This window comes from Camelus bactrianus, chromosome 17 (assembly GCF_048773025.1).
Source record: "Camelus bactrianus isolate YW-2024 breed Bactrian camel chromosome 17, ASM4877302v1, whole genome shotgun sequence".
Lineage (NCBI taxonomy): Eukaryota > Metazoa > Chordata > Mammalia > Artiodactyla > Camelidae > Camelus > Camelus bactrianus.
In genome coordinates, this window is record NC_133555.1 from 23,332,924 (window position 1) to 23,353,063 (window position 20,140).

Consider the following 20,140-nt stretch of genomic DNA (forward strand, 5'->3'; position numbering starts at 1 on the left):
TCGTAGCTGGAAATTGGAGATACTGATGAGACTTCTTTTATTCAGTTACCAACCCTAATTACCTACTTAAAATTAGGGAATTGATCACCCACATTCTCATCTTTTTCTTTTTAAGTTGTGGTAAGAACACGTGGATGTCCAGCGTCCCCAACACCATTTGGTGAAGAGGCTGTCCTTTCCCGATTATGTGTTCCTTTCAGTTAAACATGCACGCCTGTGTGTATTTCTGGGCTTTCTGTTCCATGGGTCTGTGTGGGCAACAACTGTTTTAACCGCTGTAACTTTATAATGTATTTTAAAATCAGGAGGTGTGATACCTTCAGTTTGGTTCTTCTTTAAGATTGTTTTGGTATTTAAGTTCTTCGTGGTTCCATATGAATTTTAAGATTTTTTTCTATTTCTGTGAAAAATGCTATTGGAATTTTGAAAGGGAGTGCATTGGTTGTGGATTGATTGCTTTGTGTGCTGTGGGCATTTTTACCCTTATTAAGTATATATATATATTAATAAGTACCCTTATTAATCCATGAACATGGGTATCTTTCCATTTATTTCTGTCTTCTTTGATTTCTTTCCTCTGTTTTATAACCTCCACTGTAGAAGTCTTTTACTGCCTTGGTTAAGTTCCTCCTCTGTATTCCACATTCTCAATCTTTGCATGTCCTTTAGTTTTAGTCTTACTGCTAATGATTTCTGGAACATCGTTTGTTCTTAAGAAAAGCACTTGTTCTCATTTATTTTCGAGATACCCAAAGGACATCTTGTTTTACCTTAGTGTTATAGGACATCCATTACTAATGAGGTGAGGAACATGCCTGATTAAAACATTAATTGAGCTATTAATTCATGACAAGATATGGAGGAACCTTAAATGTATATTTAAGCACTGGAAGCTGATCTGAAAAGGCTGCAAGCTGTACGATTCCAGCTATGTGACACTCTGGAAAAGGCAAAGCTATGGAGACAATAAAAGCAACAGTGATTTTCGGAGGTTAGGGTGGTGGGAGGGATGAGTAAGCCACACACAGAGAATTTTCAAGGCAGTGAAAATACGCTGAATGATACCATAATGATGGATACATGTTATTATACATTTTTACAAACCCACATAATATAAAACACTAAGAGTGAACATAATGCAAACTGTGGACTTTGGGTGATTATGTGTCAGTATAGCTTCATCAGTTGTGAACATTGTACCACTCAGGCAGTGGAAGTCGATAGTGGGGGAGGCTCTGTGTGTATAGAGGGGCAGGGGTATATGAGAAATCCCTGTGCCTGCTGTCCTGTGAACCTAAAACTGTTCTTAAAAAAACAAAGTCTTAATTTAAAAATATGATAGATGTAGCAATCTTAGGTTGACATCCTGAAATTTAAAAAAAAAAATTGTTGATCACTACTTAGTGCTATTATTTCTCGAGCCAGGAACCTATTTAAACTCAAGGTTAGAATAAGAAATGGAGCATGTTTATGAAATTCTTCATTTAATGGAATGAACTTTGGATTTCTTTTTCTTTAAAATGACTTTGAAATTAACTGAGAGAAAAATGTAATTTTCTCCGCATGGCTTTTATCTTTATATAAAGATTGATTAAAGGTAATATTTTGGGGTTTAATGTGTAAGTTGCAGGTGTTTGTTTTTATGGGGGGTTTATTGGGAGAAATAGAAGCATGTTAACACTTCTGTTAGCCTTTCTTCTTTTTATTTTACAGACCTTTTAAGAATACATATAAAATTTCAAATGATATAGAACTATTTAGGGTAGAGGTTCCTCTTTTATACCTCCTATTTCCATTGCCCAAGGGAATACATAATTTCCTGTATAGAGATAGATGTGCATGTGTGTATATATATATATGCATATATTATATATGTGTGTTTATATAGACCCCAAATATAATATACACATATAATTATATATTTAAAATAGTATATGCACTATATTTTACAGAAATGAGATAATACCTTATAGATTATTACACAGCCTACCTTTTTTCACTTTATGTTTTATTATGGTTACTTTTCCTTGTCATTTCATACCAGTCTACTTCCTTTCTCTCATGCTGGCTGGGATCCATATGTGATGACAGGAGCAGGAGCAGCCACCTTGGAGCCAAAGATGAAAGTCATGTCAGAGGATAATAGAGTCATCTGACCTCTGTTGTGTTACAAGGTGACACTGCTCATGCCATCACATTTTGGGTTTGGTAGATTGCCTTAAACTGTGCCCTAACAAAATGTCTTCCGTTGCTCAGTTCAGATGGCATCTACTCTAGGAAGGCTTCCGGACTTCCACCGTTTTCAGTCATATGCCAATTAGAACTGGTCACTCTGATTCCAGTGTTCCTTGTACTTGGAAAATGTTTCTTTCAGCCCTTATAATTCTCTAGATTTATTTTAATTATTTAAATGTAGTGTCTGCTGTCAACATAGAAGCCTTACCTAATGTTCCAGACTAAGTTAGAAGCCCCTGTCATGTGCTCTCATAACATCCTGTACCTCTGTGTAACAACTATACTTAAATTTACTTTTTCAGTATTTCCCTTCTCACTATACTGTGCAAACTCCCCACATGGGCAGAACCTTGGCTGCCTCTCTGAAAACTGTATCTCCACCTCCCACAGGAATCCTGACACATCATAGGCTCACAGCAAATGTTTGTTGGATGAATAAACGATCTCCTTAAAGATAGAAGATACGGGTTGCTCATATATATAACCCATTCATTGCTAAACTCAGTGTCTGGCACCTATTACGTAGGCAATAAATGTAGAATGCTACAAACTGTGTTTGAACGGGATGGTATTGAATGAGAGGGGAGGGGCTTAGACTCTCAGGTCTGTGGGAGCAGTAGGTGAGTATTTTCACTCAAGAAGGTCCCTACCAAAGGCTTAGCTAGCAGTGTTTCCATCAGCAAATATTTTAAAATTCCTTTGTATCTGAGGAATGGTCATTAGAAAAAAATATTTAAAATAATTTAAATATTTAAAATAAAATAATAATTTAAATAATGATGATCATAAAAATTATTTAAATTTAAATGAGCCGTAAAGGAATGGCTGTTGCATAAATTCTAAGATGGGCTTTCCATGTTTGAAAAGCAGTGGTTGGAACATTCATTTCAACTTGAACCCTCATACTTACCTTTCTGTGGTCAAGCGTTTGTGAGGAAAATCCATCATTAGTTAATTTCCTTATTCATAAGCAAGTCGTATCTTTATATTATTAGGAAAATATAGTTTATGCTTATAATTGAGAATAGCTAATACGGGATTCTTAAATATATAAATGGATTCTCAGTCATTTATTATTATTAAAGGTATTTTAAAGATCTTTTCATACATAGTTCATACCAGTAAAATTACCTAGAAATTGAAAGAGATTTCTGGGATTGACACAGTGAAGAGATTTCAAACAATAGTGCATTTGGGACATTCACTTTGAGTGCTAAATAGTTCCGTTCAGCTCCCTCATATGAAAACAGGTTTGAAATTAAGTTCTCTAAATTTTCAGAATGTTCCATATTTTCCATGAATATTTTTATATAAACAGAAATGATCTCAGTCAAGCACGTGCCTTGTGTGCGGGGAGAACGGCTTGGTTGACGTGAGGGGCAGCCCGCAGCGTGAAACGGGGATTTGCTCAGCATCGCTCAGGGCTCTCTCTTTGCTGCCAGGATGTGTGTCGTCCCTGACCAGCACCTTCTTTTTTTTATAGAGGCTCTCTGGGGACTCTTTCGCCTCACTTACGACTTGGCGTATAAAATCACAAGTTAAATTCTGTGCGCATTTTACGTGTTTGTTTACGTGAAGAACAATTACCCCACAGTGTGAAATAATGAATATTCGTTCCAGTGACAGGCGATCTGAATCTGTGAAACCACTTCTGAAGTTATTAACTGTTTCAGAATATTTTTGCTGAAGTGGAGGATACTGAACAAATTGCTGTTTTTGCATCGTTTTGTTTCCCATGACGCCTTTCAAATGTATTCGATGGGAGGGGGCAAGTTCCCTCAGGCCCCTGCAACACACCTCCGGCATGACTGGGTTACTTACTCTCTTACTAAAATGTTAGATGGTCACTTAAGATTGTCTTGATTCTGAAATGTGGAATTCCCAATCCCATTTAATAATCAAAGTGGCAAAACTGAGTACAAGGTACCTCTGCTCCGTAGCCCTGGCCAGGATGTAATGCAGGCATGAAGCCTCCGTGCGCGGGGTGGAGGATGGTGGGGTTCGCGTCCTCCTTTCCTTGCCCCTCCTCTCCCCCTTGTTAACAGCTCTCTGACAGAAACGAACAGGGGTCAGTGGGTCAGGAAAGCTCTTGGTTGCCTGACATTTTTGGAAGTTGGATTCATCCTCCCTCAGCCTGAGAGATTTTTCTCTCCTTCAGAATGACACTCCCACCCCCCACTGCTGGGGATCACTCACCTGGCCCCCCTTCACCTGAGGCAAGTACCCCTGTCTCAGCTGCTCACGTTCTACACCTGCTTAGAACCTGGCAGCCCCATCAGGTGCCCTTTTGTTGGGGCCCTGCTGACACTCTGGGAAATCTCTGTGATGGCTCTGCTACATGCGGCCTGTTGAGTGGTCCTTGGGAAAAACTCATGAATCCTTTTCCCCAACAAACTTTGAGAGAGCAGGTCCCCCACAGGTTCCTCCGCTGGCTTTGACATCTCCACCCTGAGTTTTCTCAGAAGGGAGCCAGACGTCACCTCACTTTCCAGCTGCTGGGGATACACATCGATCTGTGGTTTTCAATGAGCTCAGCGCACTTCTGTGAGAGAATCATCAGTTCTTAGAGCGCCCCAGGAGAGCCCGGGGCCACGGCGTGATTTTCAGGAATGCTTTCCCTACAAGAACATTAATGTTTTGTGCCTCTGTTGTTACAAGAATGAATATAATCCAATCTGGATTGCGCTTATTTTTTTCCTACTGGTTTTAAAAGCAGTGAAGCCATCTGCATGGTTCCTAGGCCTGGTGCCTCGTGAGCAGTTGGTGAAGCCAGCCTCCACAGAGGTGGCTGGTTTATGAAGCAGGCGAGACTCGTGGGGATGCTGTGACAACACAACTTTATTTTTGTTTTCTTCCTATTAACCCACCAGGTGCTAGGCACTCTGGTAATAAACACAACAGACACCTGATGTTTTCCACATTTGAATGGAGCACTGAAAAAAAAAAGATGTGATGTAAAGATAGTGAAAATAATAATAAGGCCAGTGGTGCTAAAAGGAAAAAAATCACAAATGCTTGAATTCGTTTATGTGACAAGTTCTCCTCTTTTCCAAGCCAGACCGCACATGGGGGAACACGGGCACATGTCTGCTGTGGTAAGGGGTAGCCATGCTTACTTCTCATTTTAATAATAAGGATGACAAAGTTCTTGTCCACTTGGATGGGGAAGCTGCCTGGGTTGAATCTCTGCAGCATCTGCAAACTTTGGCCAGGCTGGCTAGATTCTGTGGTTCTAGACTCGATTTCTTCATATGTAACAAGAGTTTAGAAGAGATGGTCTCTAATGCGCCTGCTGCTCTGGAGCTATTAAGGGAAGCAAGGTAAAAGGTATTTTTAAATATCGGTGAACCTGATTTAAATGCATTCAGTGGACCTGGACTATGACTAAATGTCATTTCTTGAAACAACTGGAACGTCTCATATATTCAACACCTGTCTCCTTACCACACGCACAGTGCTAGGTATTGGGGTTACAAGAGTGAATGCAACAGACATTATCCCAGCAGTGCAGATGGAGTGTGAAAGTCTGGTGATCAAATAACATCATCCTTTCCTCCACATGACCAGTGTGGAAGCCAAGATTTTTATGGCGGACTGAAAAAAAACAGTCCTTACGTTGTTCCTTAGGATTAAAGAGTTGTTGTTGTTGTTTTAAACAGAAAGCATATATTTCAAAGTTAAAGAATCGTTGGAAACCACATTACCACTCTACCCTGAGCACTTGAAAACACATTTAGATGATGTCTATGAATTTGAAGGGCTCCTGTGTTTTCCTTCTAAAAAGAAATTTGTTCTGTCAACAAGCCAATGCTATGTCTTGCACTCGACTGAATTTTAAACATTTTTATATTTTGTATTAGGGAGCAAATGGTAGAACTGAGTTTCATGTTGAATATCAAAGTACCATTTACATCTAAAGTCACCAAAAAAATACTAGACCCTATTTAGTATTCAATTCTGGAGACGTAAGAGAAAAAAACCACACATACTCCTGCTATGGGCTGATAGGGGTTGTCTCGGCTTATGATAAAATTACTTTTCACTTCGAGCACTTTTCCTCTTAAAGGCTCAAAGAATTTCACTGCCTGCTTAAGGGACATGTGCATCTCTATCTGGAATAACCTTTTCAGAGGTTAATAAGTCAAGAGTGACTTTCTCACTCATTATTTTGCTTAAATTCAAGCATCATGCTGATCACGTATCTGCTAATCTTTCCCTGTTTCTCCCACCGATTACTGAGCTCCTTCACCTTTCCGTCTACTCACTATCAGATCAAATCCTTACACGTATTTTTCTCAGTGTATGGAACTCCTTTGTCTTTTACCCTCAAGCAGCAAATCCTGGCTATCAGTTATGAAAGACGTAGAGTTTTATATGCACTAACCACTAGAAGAGACAGAACAGCTGAGTCACGGGAGCCTAGCTTTGGAGACAGAAAGACCTGGGCTCAGGTCTTAGATGATGTGTAAAAGCTGTATGACTTTGGGAAAAATCACGTACTATCTGTGTCAGTTGCCTTGTTTATAAGACAGGGATGTATTAATAGAAAATACATCTCATGTGGTTATTTGAAGATGTGGACGTTTGAAACGTGGCCCCAGACTCTTTGACAGTTCTCTCATCACGGAATAGAATCGGTGTCCTCTCCTGTTTAATCAGGGCTTTGTGGTTACTTCATCAATGGAATACACAGTGTCGGGTTCTGGGTCCTTAAAAAAAAAAAGCAACTCCATTTCCCATCTCTTGGGATGCTTGTTACAGGAACCCATCCACCCAACCATGGTGAGAGACCCACGTGGAGAGGACTGGGGGCTCCTTGCCCTTGGCCATGCCTGAGCTCTTGGCTGGCCGCCAGCACCAACTGGCCAGCCATGCAGTGGCACCTCCTGGAAGTGGCTCCTCCAGCCTCAGTGAAGTGGCCCCAGCTGACGCAACATGGAACAGACATGAGCCTTCTCTGTTGATTGCTGACTGAGCTCAAAATTCGTGAACTAAGTAAGTGATTGTTGCTTCCCAGAAGTGCTAAGGACCACCGCCTAGAAGGACCTGGGAGTTAGTGGCCCGGGGAGCAAACCTTGAGCCAGGAGAGAGACAGAGGAAGAAGCCTCTAGCTACTTCCCTCATCCTCCTTCTCCCGGCAAGCCCCCAACACACTGTTCCTAAGAGCAGTGAGTCTCCTGATCATTCAAGACAGGTCTTGCATGACCAAGCAAACAGCTGTGTGTTCCGGTGGTGCCGTGGCCAGCGTGGTCACCTGTCACTTTGTTCTTGCTTCCCGCCTGTACCTTCCTCGCTTCCCTTCCCTCACCTTTCTGTCCGTCTGTGAATGATGCACCCCAGTAGAGCACTAGCAATGCGCATTTGGCCTCAGCTTTGCTTTCTGGAGAACACAGGTTCAGGCACCCTCCCTATAAAATGTTCTCTGATTCTTCCTCCCCTCAAGAAACAACGTTTCTAAAAATCGAAATTATAATGGTAAATCCCTGAGTTGGGATCTGAAGTCCTGAGTTCTTCTTCCCAGCTCCACCAGGAACTCGGTGATAATTTCACTAAGTTGACGCACTGTCTGCTTATCTATCCCAGGGAAGGGAGTGATGTCTGTCAGCATCCCCAACCCCCCTCACATAACGGCACACACGAAAATTGTCTTTGCCTAGAACTTTGGCACGACTGGTTCGTGGACAGAGGAGACAGACCTGTCGGTTCCGTCTCTCCAGGCTGCCCAGGCTGAAGGCGTGATCTCTCGGCACATCTGTATCTCAACAGCTCTGTACCAAAGTGCTGTGGCAGGCGGCAACGTTGGGGATCTTCAAACCTTGACAGGAGGACACGGTAAGAAATTCACTTTTATGTTGTCATTAGCACAACCATTTACACCTAAAACAGTAATTCCCAGGTGAGGTGATTCATGCCCTGGAGCACTTTTAACAGTGTCTGTAGAGATTTTTGTCTGTCATAACTGAAGAAGCGGTGGCAGTGTCATCTAGTTGGTAAAAAGCAGGTGGGGCTGCCATAACAGAGCACCGCAGCCTGGGTGGTCTGACCGTCTGCAAGCTATTTCCTCACAGGTCTCGGGGCTACGAAGCCCAAGGTCAGGGTGTCAGCAGACTGGTGTCTTCTGAGGCCTCTGCCCTCGACTGGTAGGTGTCCATTTTCTCCCTGTCTCTTCACACGGTCTTCCTTCTGTCTGTGGCTTAATCTCCTCTTCTTAAAAGGATGTCAGTCACATTGGATCAGAGTCCATTCCAGTGACCTCACTCTAACTTAATTACATCTTCAAAGGCCCCACCTCCAAAGGCAGTCGCATCCTGAGGTACCAGGGGTTAGGACTTCAACATATGAAACTGGTGGAACAAAATTCAGCCCCTAACACCAAGGATGCTGCTAAACATTCTGCAAGGCACAGGACAGACTCCTTCTCCCCAGACGTACACACAATAAAGGATCATCTGGCCCCAAATTTCACCAGTGGTTAAGACCCTGATCTAGAGCCCTCCTCCAGCATGTAATAGGTGCTCAATAAATTTTTGCTGACTAATGAAAGCTTGACTAAGCATCTGTAGCTGAAACAGTTTTATAAAATAATACGCCAACTACATATAAGGCACTCTGCTATTTTCTCTTCGATATTTTTACTGTTGGTTGCAACCATTAAATTGGTTTCATGACCCACTTTAAATGCTGATCTAAAGTATTTAGAAACACAGCTTTAAAAACCCTGTAGTTCCATTTGGGTCATATTTTAGATTCCACACATAAATGAACTTCTTCACGGAACAGAAACAGACTCACCAAGAGAGAAAACAAACTCATGGTTACCAAAGGGGAAAGGAAGTGGGGGAGGGATAAATTAGGAATTTGGGATTAGCAGATACAAATACTGTATATAAAATAGATAAACAACAAGGACCAATTGAACTATAGTCAATATCTTGTAATAAACTATAATGGAAAGAAAAAAAATTTTTTAATAAAAATCTTGCAGTTCCACATTTAAAAACAGTTACGATATGTAGAATGCTACTACAAGTCATTGCGTTGGTTTTTAACTGACAAGCTAAAATTTATTTATCAAAACTCCTAAGTTAGTTGTCTGTTAGGAAGGCAGTGCAGTTGTTCGAATGAGTTTTTGAAACATTCAAGAGTTTCTTTGGGGGATCAGCATTGTTTTCTTCAGAGCTTATAGAACCATTAATGTTGTTGTAATGTTGTTTTATAGTTATACCACTTTTTTTTTTTACTGTAAATTTATTATCTAAATTGAGTGACCGCCTTATTCACCATACTTAACTCAAAATGGCCTTTGACTGCGATTAAAATTTAAATTTATCCTTAAAGGGGGACTATTAGGCACCTGATATGACATTCAAAACAAACAAAGCAGTTCCTCCGAAAAATGTCTTACTGAATGTCTTCTGTGGCTTAGAATAACTGTAGGATGACTTTGAAGGAACCATTCTTATCTGCGTATGTAAATTCTGGTGATATGCTCGGGGTCCGTTACCTGTGTGTTTGACCGGATGCTAGAGAGCAATGAGCACATACAACTGCGTCCAGTTCTTCAGATCACGCGTCTTTATTCTGCTTTTTGATGTATTTTTAGGAACGTTCTCTGTAGCTTTGTGGTGAGACAAGTTGCATATCTCCTTTGACAGAAATGGTGAAGAGAGGGCAGTTTTCCTTAAAGGCACTTTGCAACACCCCTTCTCACTGAAAAAGAAAACCAAATGAATTTTTTTCGGCAGCTTTATGTGACAATCAAAAGCTATTTATGACATATCCATTCGTCCTTTATTCTGAAATTATCTAAATCAATGCTACGTTAATGGAATTCTAATAAAATGTAATGGATCACCAAACACGGCACAAGGATAAAAGGGGATATTTTATTATGTATTACAAATATGTATTATAAAAGTAGTACAAACTCTTGGCTTAAAGGAAGTCTTTACAAAATTGTAAAGACTTTACAAAATCAGATGAAGTCTCAGCCTCTCAAGGAAATCAGAGTTAATCATTTCTTCCACATCCTGGGGACAGTTAGAACATTCAATGTTTTTATGCAAATGGGACGCATGCCACTCAAGTTGTTCTTTCTCTTGCCTTTTGTAATTTAAAATTTATCTTGCCGATCTTTCACATTGGAGCATGTATACTTGCCTCATTGTTTTCAGTAGATACTATTAATTCAGGGCACAAGAAGTGAAAGACTGTCTCATTCCACTCATCCAGGCAAGGAAGACATTCAGTTATCTTTATTTTTCTTTAATTCAACTGAATTTTATCTCAGGATTCTGTTCCCCTAGGTGGTCACAACTTAATCTCTGCCAGTTCTGGGTTGTCCAGCATTTGGCTGAGTTCCATGAGGCTCATGTAGAACAGAGGTCATGGGTGCAGCGTCTTGTCCTCGGCTGTTGTCCTTCGAGGCTGACAGACGCTGAGATGTATCTGTCTCATGTGGTCCCCCTTCTCTGATCCATGTAGATCCCCGATGATCATCCCAGGTTCCCACTCCAGTCCCATTAGATCCTTCTGGTCTCCTTAATGTGTCTGTGTGACCCTAAGACGCGGGATTACCGTGCCACACCGCAATTTGGGGAAAATCTTGCGTGCTCTTGCAGACTCATCTTTGAGGTACACCACGCGGCTACTCCTTCTCTACTCTTTTAATACTGTGTCAGGATGCTCTCAAAACTGGGGGGTGGGGGGAGGGTTTGGTCATTTCTAGGCATCCACCTAAGAAACAAGTTTTCTTTTCTCTCAGACTCAGCAAAATAATCTGTAGCTTTTGTCACTTCCCACCCCTGGATTCAGCCTTAAATGGAAGCTCCCTTCTAGGGCACATAATCCTCCCCTTCTAACTCCCTCGCTCCTCCCAAGCCAGGAAGCTTTTCTCTATGGGGGCAGATAGATAAGTTTCTCTTACTCATTGCACATGCTTCTAAATATGAGGGTGTACTTTCTGAAACTTTCTGAAACTCAAAAGCCAAACATTTTCCACTTGTTCGACATTTGCAGTCTACTCTGCCACTTGTTCCCTGAAGCAAGGCATGCAATGCGCCAGATAAAAGAGAAATTCAAGGAAAGAGCCCTCCCAAATAGCTAATATTACCAAATGTTATCTCACCTATGTGTATATATCCTCTCGATGACTCTTTATAGGTAGTAATTTATGTTGTTTCCATATGTTGTCGCGGTTACAAGCTATGATAAACATCCTTGCCCATATAGCTTGAAAATTTATGTAAGAATACTGACACTAAAAATCCTAGCATGAATTCCTGGGGAAAAGGAAAGGGCAATCTGGTATGGCAGTGTCTGATTCTCCATAGCGTTGCCCTCTAGGTATTTTGTTTTTAAATCACATATTTAAATTTTTTTCCAATCTGATGGTTTAAAGTATTATCTCTTGATTTTATGTTTTTCCCATGTCTTTCGTTAAAAGAGAGATTGAACATTTTCCCACAGATGTTCCAGCCTTGTGCATCTTGTGTTCCCTCAATTGCTTATGGACGTGAAGAGAAGCTATTAAATAATCCTAAATGGATTTAAATAGAATTTTTCTCAAGAGTTATAGATTGATGGGATGGTTGATTTTTGTTTTGGGAGGCGAACCATATACAATTTAAGGCAACTACTTTCCAGTCTTTACTGCATTTGACAACCGAGTGACTATTATATAGGGTTAGGAACAAAATAAAATTGAAGATGAAAAACGGAGTTAGCATCATAGAATTAGTAATGATGCTTCAGCAATGTTATGATATTTCCACTCTGCAAACACAGAGCCCGTTCTCATCAAAATGGCCTTTGGACCAGTGGTCTGAATGAGAGCAGCCATGCGAGACAGCTAACAAAATCAGTGCATATCCCTTGAGCATGTGTAATTACACAAAGATGCCGATAACTAATTAGCACAATGGATTCTGGTCTCAATTCAAGTGTTGCAGAACATCCATTTCACATGTCTCATGTTGTCACCGCCTTAGAGAGTTTCCATCATAGTAGATTTGTTCTCAGTGAGAATTCCACAAAGAGAAGCTAGAAGAAGACACGTAATGACTTTAGGAGAAATAAATGAGGACTGATTGCCGACCACATGATTAATTTTTCAACACCTTGATCATGTAGCATGTAAACGATCTGACTTCTCACCCTTTAAAGCTTCTTCATGTCCATTTCCCCCATGTTTTGTTTCATACTTACCTATATCTCACGCACATTAGCATCCTGTCTTCCAGTTAGAAAACACCTTACAACCTGAGTAACTCCTTACAGCCATCACACTTCCCCTTTATCTTGATGTTTATTCAGGTCCTGACACCGGGTAAGTATGCACCCCGAAACCCTGCTAGGAAGTTACCGTTACCCCCATTTTACAGATAGCGCCTGACACACAGAGAGGTTGGAAAACTTGCCCCAAAGGTCAACAATCCAGTAAGTTGCAGAATCAGCATTAGCAGGTTCTGGGGTATCTGAGATACTCTGCAAGGGATAACGGAGGAAATGTTTAATACCAGCTGTGGCATTTCTTGGAATAGACTTTGCTGGTACTGCTACTTAGTAGCCAGCAATGCCAAGGCCTCCCTGTACATTTCTTTGCCTCTGGGCAGCATTGAAGCTGTCCCTTCAGTGCTCTGACTGGTTCTGTTTAATCCCATTTAAAGATTGTAAGGATGCGTAAGGCAGTGTATGCTATATGACCCTTAGACAATTTTTTCAAACATGGAGAAAGATGCCTTATAAGAACTAGACAAGATTCTCGATTCCTGCCCCACTTCTGGGCTACTTTTACCTCATGGAAACGGCTCTAGATGGGCCCCTTCCTCTGCTGCCTGCTCCTTCCTGGCCCCCTCCCCAAGTTTTGTGACCCTTCCTCTAACTGTATTTAGGCTGATTCATGGAAAGAGCTTGGGAAAATGGCTTTCCTTCAAGAGGCAGAAAGGGAAGGAAAAGGATTTTGGAAGAAAAATTGGAAGGAGAATTAACCCTGTGGAAGGGGCCCGGAGTGGTCCAAGTGTTAGACTTAGACCTGGATGATGGAGCCCTTTGAAAACATCTCGAGAAGACAGGAGTTCGGGAAAGCCTTGCTCTTGAGGTGAATTAAATCAGGCCATCTTTTGGGATAGCACCTTGGCCTGACTGTCACACTCCACAGCCAGTGGCCTTAGCCACCAGATTCCATCCTTCCTGATTCAGCCCCCAGCAAGCCTGGGGTCAAGTCCCTTATTATCCTTACCCAAATATAAAATTTCATTTTCAGGGATTTTAAAGCGGGGATACCAGCTCTCATACGACCTGAACACTTTGGACTGAAGCGATTGCTTTAATTTAATGTCCTCATTTTGCAAAACCTGAGGTTCCTGTATGGGAAGCAGCTTGTGCAGGACCACCCAGAAAAGGAACCATTTCTGCTCACGTTCTCATTTCTGCCTTGTATTTAGAAGAGAGTTCCAGTTCAACATCCATGATCCATTCTAATATGTAAATGTTGCAGAAAATTCAGGTTGTCCCTGAGAAGCAATTTTTTCCTGTGTCATAGCTAACATTTATTGAACTTAGCACAACGCCAATTACAATATCAGTCTCTTTGTCTGCCCAGCCAATCTTTACAGTAACACTGGGAGGAAGGAAATTGTATAAATGCCCATTTTATAGGTGAGAAAATAAAGGCTCAGAGATTTCAAATCATTTGCCGGTTGCTATTACGCAGAATCTTATCCAAGTTTTCGAATTCCAAAACGCAGGCAGGCTCTTAACTGTTGTGATGTGCTGAGCCCTTCTACAGCATTTGAAATAGCATTGAAACAGCACTGAAATTTAAAGGGAATCAAGGCTCCATCCTCAGAGGGCTTGCCCATGCTCTTCCTTCCACCTGGAATGCCCCTTCTGTAAATATCCACGAGATCCAAACTTTCACTGACCTCAAGTCTCCAATCAAATGTCACCTCATCAATGAGGACTTTTCCGACCCCTTTGTATAAAACACCCACCCGCTGCACACCCACACTTGTTACCCATTTCACCCTGCCTCATTTTTCTATAGACTCCATCATCTGACATATTACGTACGTACTTCTGCGTTGTATCCATCTCCCCTCGTTAGAAATGTCATCTCTATGAGGTCAGGAACTTGGACCTGTTCCCTGTATCTCCAGGACCTGTAAGAGTGTCTGGCACACAGTAGATGCTCACTAAAAACTTGTAGCGTGAATGAGTGAGTGAACGAATGACTGAATCAAACAAGTTCAGTTTACATCTCCATCATCAGCCTCCTACGAGACCTATCACAGAAGCAGCTGGGGGACTCAAGGAAGTCTGATTTAAAAGGTGTCTGATTTTCTAAAGAAAATCCAGTTGGATAAAAGACTATTTAATTGTGTCAGGGACTGACATTAAAGCGTACAAGGGCATACGTTTTTTCTTCAAGCACTGACAGCTGGGAGAAGAATGCACAAGTCGGGTCTCCTTGTCTGTCCTTGGGTTCCCTTCCCTGTGCATAGCTCTGTATATTTAAATCACTGGAGACGCTCATTCTAAGAAATGTAGAAGCAGCATTTTTTTCCTTTTCATAAGCCGACACTTATTCCCAGTGGGTAACATTTAGCAATGAAGTGTTTTTTGACTCCAGCACTTTATCAGTGTTTCTGAAATATACAGTATAATTAAATTACTCAGAGGTTGTGCTTTAATCAGGAGCAAATTTAATGAATATTCAAGCTGTTCATTGTTAGAAAATGAACAAAGATTGTCGGAATATTTTCATTGTGGCCTCAAAAGTCATCCAGAAGAGGGTGCTAATGTTCTTTATGAAATACACGCACGCACACACGCACGCACACATGCACGCACGCACACACACATACACACATACACATGCGCGAGTGCTCAACAAAGCTTCCTTATGTAACTAATCAAGTGATGATAACTACATGCACTGAGCATTAAGAAGAGAATTTTACAAAAACAGGCAGTCCAAGAGTTAAAATCATTGCCTATTGATAGCACTAAAGTTTTTAAAAATTGGGACAGTTTATAAAAACCTACCCTAGTTCTGGACAGATTAGTTAACAGTTAACCACATCACCACGAAAAGGAGCATGTTTTCTGTCGCCAGAGTTAATACTGTGATATTTCATTACACCATTAACCTCGATCTAAGCTAAAAGAAGATGAACAAAAGAAAAAATCTTTGGGCTAAAATGTAATATTATAGCCAATGATACATTTTAAATTAAAAATAACACTCTTTTCATTCGATTAATAGTATATTCTTCATTCAAAGGCTTTTCTTTCGAGGGTAAATAACTCCTGCCGGTTACTGCTTGTCTGTGATTCTGGAGAAATCATGTTATAGATTCTGGTTATCTATCCCAAATGAAAACTGAGTTTTAACATTGGCATCTTTTCGGGTTTACTTAGTCAAAAATAAAATTTCAGGAAGGATGAAGTTTCTGTGAAGCAAGTCATTCTCAAAATTCTTTTCTACTTATGCTTTGGAGATAAAAGTTGACGATAGCCAGGGCAAGAATCTCTTTCATTTCTGTTTCAAATGTGCCCTAATTTCTCTACCTTCTCCTAGGTTTTCTGAACTCCTGCCTTTAGAGTTCAAACAGTTTGTATTTTGATTATTTCTTTGAAGCAGAACAGTCCTGTGAACTGTAAATTTTCTGTGGGCCAAATAAATGCAAATAAGGAGCTTTCGATGTCCGCCTAAGTGAGTGACTTAGAATACAAATAAGAAAAGCCACGCCAGCAGGGTAAGGCGATTTTACATTCCACGATCAGCTTCCAGGCACAGCAGCTTTGAGAGGATACACGTAGTACAAAAAGCTCATAGATGGATGGTCTTAATTGGAGTTCCCATTGGTAGAGCTGGTGGAACAGGACTCAGATTGGAAGGAAGCAATGCCTCTGCCTGAAAGAAGGGTCCGTTTAGTCGTTCACACGCAAAACGCACGTGCCATTTTCAAGCCAGCATTGACTAGGCAGCTAACGTAGAGGAACTCAGGCAGATGGGAGGGTGAGAGAACCGGGCAGACAGAGAACAGGCCTCTGACACGCTGAAAGCATTTGCAGCAGCTCAGCTGAATTCATCATCTGGGGGGCGTGTCCATCACCTGCCCTTGTCTCCCCTCGGTTGTGTATTGGAGGGCACACATTTCCTGGGCTTTCTTGCTTTCTGCTTTTAGGTAGGTTTAGCTAATGGAAGGCTCTGGGTAGAAGCATGAGGAGCAAGGGAAGGATAAAAGCTGGGATATGCCCACCTCCTGCTCTGTTTCGGGGGCAGCTCCTTAGTTGCTGCAACACCTGCGTGGCTCCTGTTCCTGGACGATGTCCCCTCCCTCCCACCACGGACTCAGTTCTCATCAGACAGGCCCCCCAGTGACCCTGACTCTGATACAACGCACTCCTGCTTTTCTCACTCCAGCCCTAGCTTGATCATTGCTTTCTTGCTTTCGCTAAACGCAGGGCTGCATCCTTAAGTTCTGTTTAGTTTCTTAGCTATTCCATCATCTAAGAGATTCCTTGTATTAGATTCCTCTGGTTTGAAATACATAAAGGGCTCTCTTTTAACTGATACAGAAGACCACCTTTTGCGCTGTAGGAATTTTTAGAAGGGGCTCACAGTCCTAGTTCAACCTGAATTATTTTATTGCATAACTTCTTTAAATCAATCTGGCTGGGCAGTGAAAACCCAAAGTTTGGTTAAAAATATCGTTTCTCCACCACTTTCTACCCTGCTCACTGCACACACAAAACGACCACATACATAACTCTGAGGAACTCACCGCAACGCGACACTTCTGGGGTGGTTATATTTAACATACATTTGGCTTCATTATTCAACTTTCAAATGTTTGTGGATTATCAAATGAGTCATCCAAGAAAGGAACAGACAACCTCCAAACTTCGATCTCGGTGAAGGTTTGGTAAGACAGAGTTCCAGGTAGAACTGTTTATGCCTCACGACTTGGGATGTGTTATTCCGTTGTCTTTTGTTCATGGTTCTGTATTTATCTGTGAAATGGGGAGAGCAATGGTATTTTCTCTATCAGATTGCTGTGAACGTTAAATGAGAGATACTTAAAATAATGCCTGGCCCACAGCCAACACTCAAAAGTGTTGGCTATTATTACCGACTCTAAGTCTTTTGTCAGTTGAATGGTCATTCCTTTGTAGGAATATGTCTTTTAATCTCCAGTAGCTTTTAAGAATTTTGCTTGTCTTTGATGTTCTTCAGTTGTATTACAGTGATTCTTTTAGACATGATTTTTGATCTGTCCTATTTGGATCTTAGGGTGCTCTTTTTATCTTAGGATGCCTTAGATGACATTTTTTTCAGTTCTGGAAAATTCTCAGCCATTTTCTCTTATAACATTAGGTCTCCCGCATTCACTTTACTTTATCCTGGAATTCCTATCAGATATATATTAGACTGTCTTCCTGTCTTCCGTGCCTCAACTTCTTTTGTTTTTATTTCTCTGTACCATGCTCTAGGGCACTTCCTTGGATCTGTGTTCCAATATGTACATTATTTTTTTCATGTGTATTTGTACTGTTGTTCAACCAGTTACTTGATTTTTTAAAAACTGCAGTGAGTTATGATTGTCATTTAAAGATTTCCATCGTATCCTTTTCCATTTTCCAAATCCATTCTTTTTTATTCTTCTGTGCGTGCTTTATCTTATTTCCTCTTTACTTATTTAAACATTTAAAAATAATTATTTAAAGCCTCTTTTAGATAATTCTATTATTTTTTGCTCTCAATGCACAAATTGTTTTTGTTGCACCATCTTATTCTCCATCCGAGTAATTCCCTTCTTCCCAATTTGAATCTTCCAATGGGGGCTCATCTTCAGTTGAGACTTACTTCCCTGGATCCTGGGTCCCCTGTGCTCTGGAATTTTTCCTGTTGGGCTACATTCGCTTTGCCTCTTCCAAGAACTCATGGGTTTCACTCAATTTTTATGTTGGTTTCTCAATTAGGAGCTTCTGCTCCCCACTGATAGTATGAATTTGGACCTGCTTATTCACGTGATGATGGGTTTGAATTTCTGTGGGTTACTTTTTTTTTTAAACTCAACCCTGGATATCAGGCAAGCTTCCTTGCTGCTTCCCCCACCTGGCAGGGGTGGAGTCTACAGATCTCTGTGACTCCTGGCTTGTTGCAGGCATCTTGGGCCTGGTTCCCTGCATGAATATTGTCTGTGTCCTAGACTACTTTCCCCCCAAATGCAGCTATTAGAGCCTGTGCCTGCTTCGCATAACACGCTAGTACATTTTAACCGAAGCCCCTTCCCACCTCTCTGACTGTGAGTTTGCTTTCCATTTCTGAAAATGGGTATTTCTCTCTTTTGGTTTTGAATTTGTATGTATATTCACATATCTTTTATTTTCTTATATACTACTTCATGAATTCGGAGTCTAATTGTGTGGGGGGGTCCTTTCCTCAGTTTTATACTCCATGTTGTCCACGCTAAAAGAAAAAAATGCTTGATAATTACAGAAAGATTCTTCCATAGAGTGTAGTCCATGCCATCTGCAATCTCAGAAACACCTCGAAGGGGATGTAGGGATAACTTATTACTGGAAAGAAGGTACTGTTACACATAGCTGATCATGAAACCACAAGGAGCCCATGAAGTGATGCAAAGTACTTATTTTCCTACCAGATAGTTGATCCTTTTGCTGTGCTTTTGGCTGGAGGTAACAAAATTCAACGACAATGGGCTTAAACAATAAGAAAGATTTATATTCTCGTCTACCTGAACCTAAAAATAGGGCCATTTCAGAGTCAGGTAACTGAGTGGCTCGACCTCATTAGCGCCCCAGCTCAGCTTCTTCACGAATCCCTGGCTTTCCCCACGTGGTTGTGCAATGACAGCAACAGTCCCAGGCATGTCAGCCTGCACAGACAGCAAGATAGAGTGAAGGGGAGAAGAGAATTCACTTCTTCCTTAGGCCTCTCTTTTTAAGAGAAAGGAAGAGTTTCTAGAAGTCCTGGTGGTATAACTTTCATATCTAATTGATGAGAAATGTGTCATATGCCTGTTCCCAAACCAGTCACTGGCTACAAAAATAGAATGACCACAAATGGCAAAGATCAAATCATATTCACTCTGGGGTTAGTAATGAGTCCAGGCTTCCCTGAAGTACAAGGCTGCCCAGTGACTGAACAGTTCCAGGAACCTCTTACCTTTGAGAGCAGGATGTAGCTGCAGGGAAGGTCCGGTCACTCAGAGTCAGCCTTAGGAGACAGTCGGGAGGTCCAGTCTCTGGGCTCCTTTCCTCCTGTTTACTGTCCCTGATTCCTCCCTGCAGCCCCAGCCCCTGCTAAGGCACAAGCGATGCTCGGCACTCAGTGTCTGTCTCTAAGCTGTAAGAGTGAAGGTGGAACCCCATAATAGGTACCGCCATACAGACTGGGGAAAGACTAGATTTCTTTCTTCTTTTTAACACCTTCAGACTGAACCCCCTCTGAGATAAATAGGGGCCATCTCTTCACTGTCCTGCTTTAGAAATATAGCCTTTCAGAAGTCATGGCATTGTCTAGAGCTGCACACGCAGGCCTCAGTGGATTGAGGGGGAACTGCCTTTAACATTGTCTACGTGGTGAGGGAAAGCATGTGTTTTTCTCCTAGAGTGTAGACTGCAGAGGTGAGTGCCCTGTTAAAATGGGATGAATACTTCTAATACAAAAAAAGTGAAAAATATAAAAGAGCTAAGCTTTTAAATTAAACTAGATTGAACATATTTATCCTGCTAAATTAATTAATTCTTCTCTTGCCAGGATTGATTGCTTGGCATGTGATGGCCTTAATGGGCTTTCTATTTTAAAAAACACTGAAGAAAAACTCATGCAGGGCGAGGAGATGAGACAGAAAGGAAGAAGAGGGATGCA

General features: G+C 41.3%; 1 long non-coding RNA gene across 5 annotated transcripts in view; it reads left to right on the forward strand.

The window, feature by feature from the left end:
• Positions 1 to 20,140, forward strand: part of LOC123612269 (uncharacterized) — a 224,937-nt gene that overhangs the window by 6,698 nt on the left and 198,099 nt on the right. For 4 of the 5 annotated variants that reach the window (XR_012499927.1, XR_012499925.1, XR_012499926.1 and 1 more), the window contains 2 exons: positions 6,997 to 7,230; positions 7,893 to 8,067. This is a non-coding gene — a long non-coding RNA (uncharacterized LOC123612269). Of the gene's footprint in view, positions 1 to 6,996; positions 7,231 to 7,892; positions 8,068 to 8,303; positions 11,488 to 20,140 lie in introns of those variants that run through there. The other variant, XR_012499929.1, reaches the window with a different exon arrangement.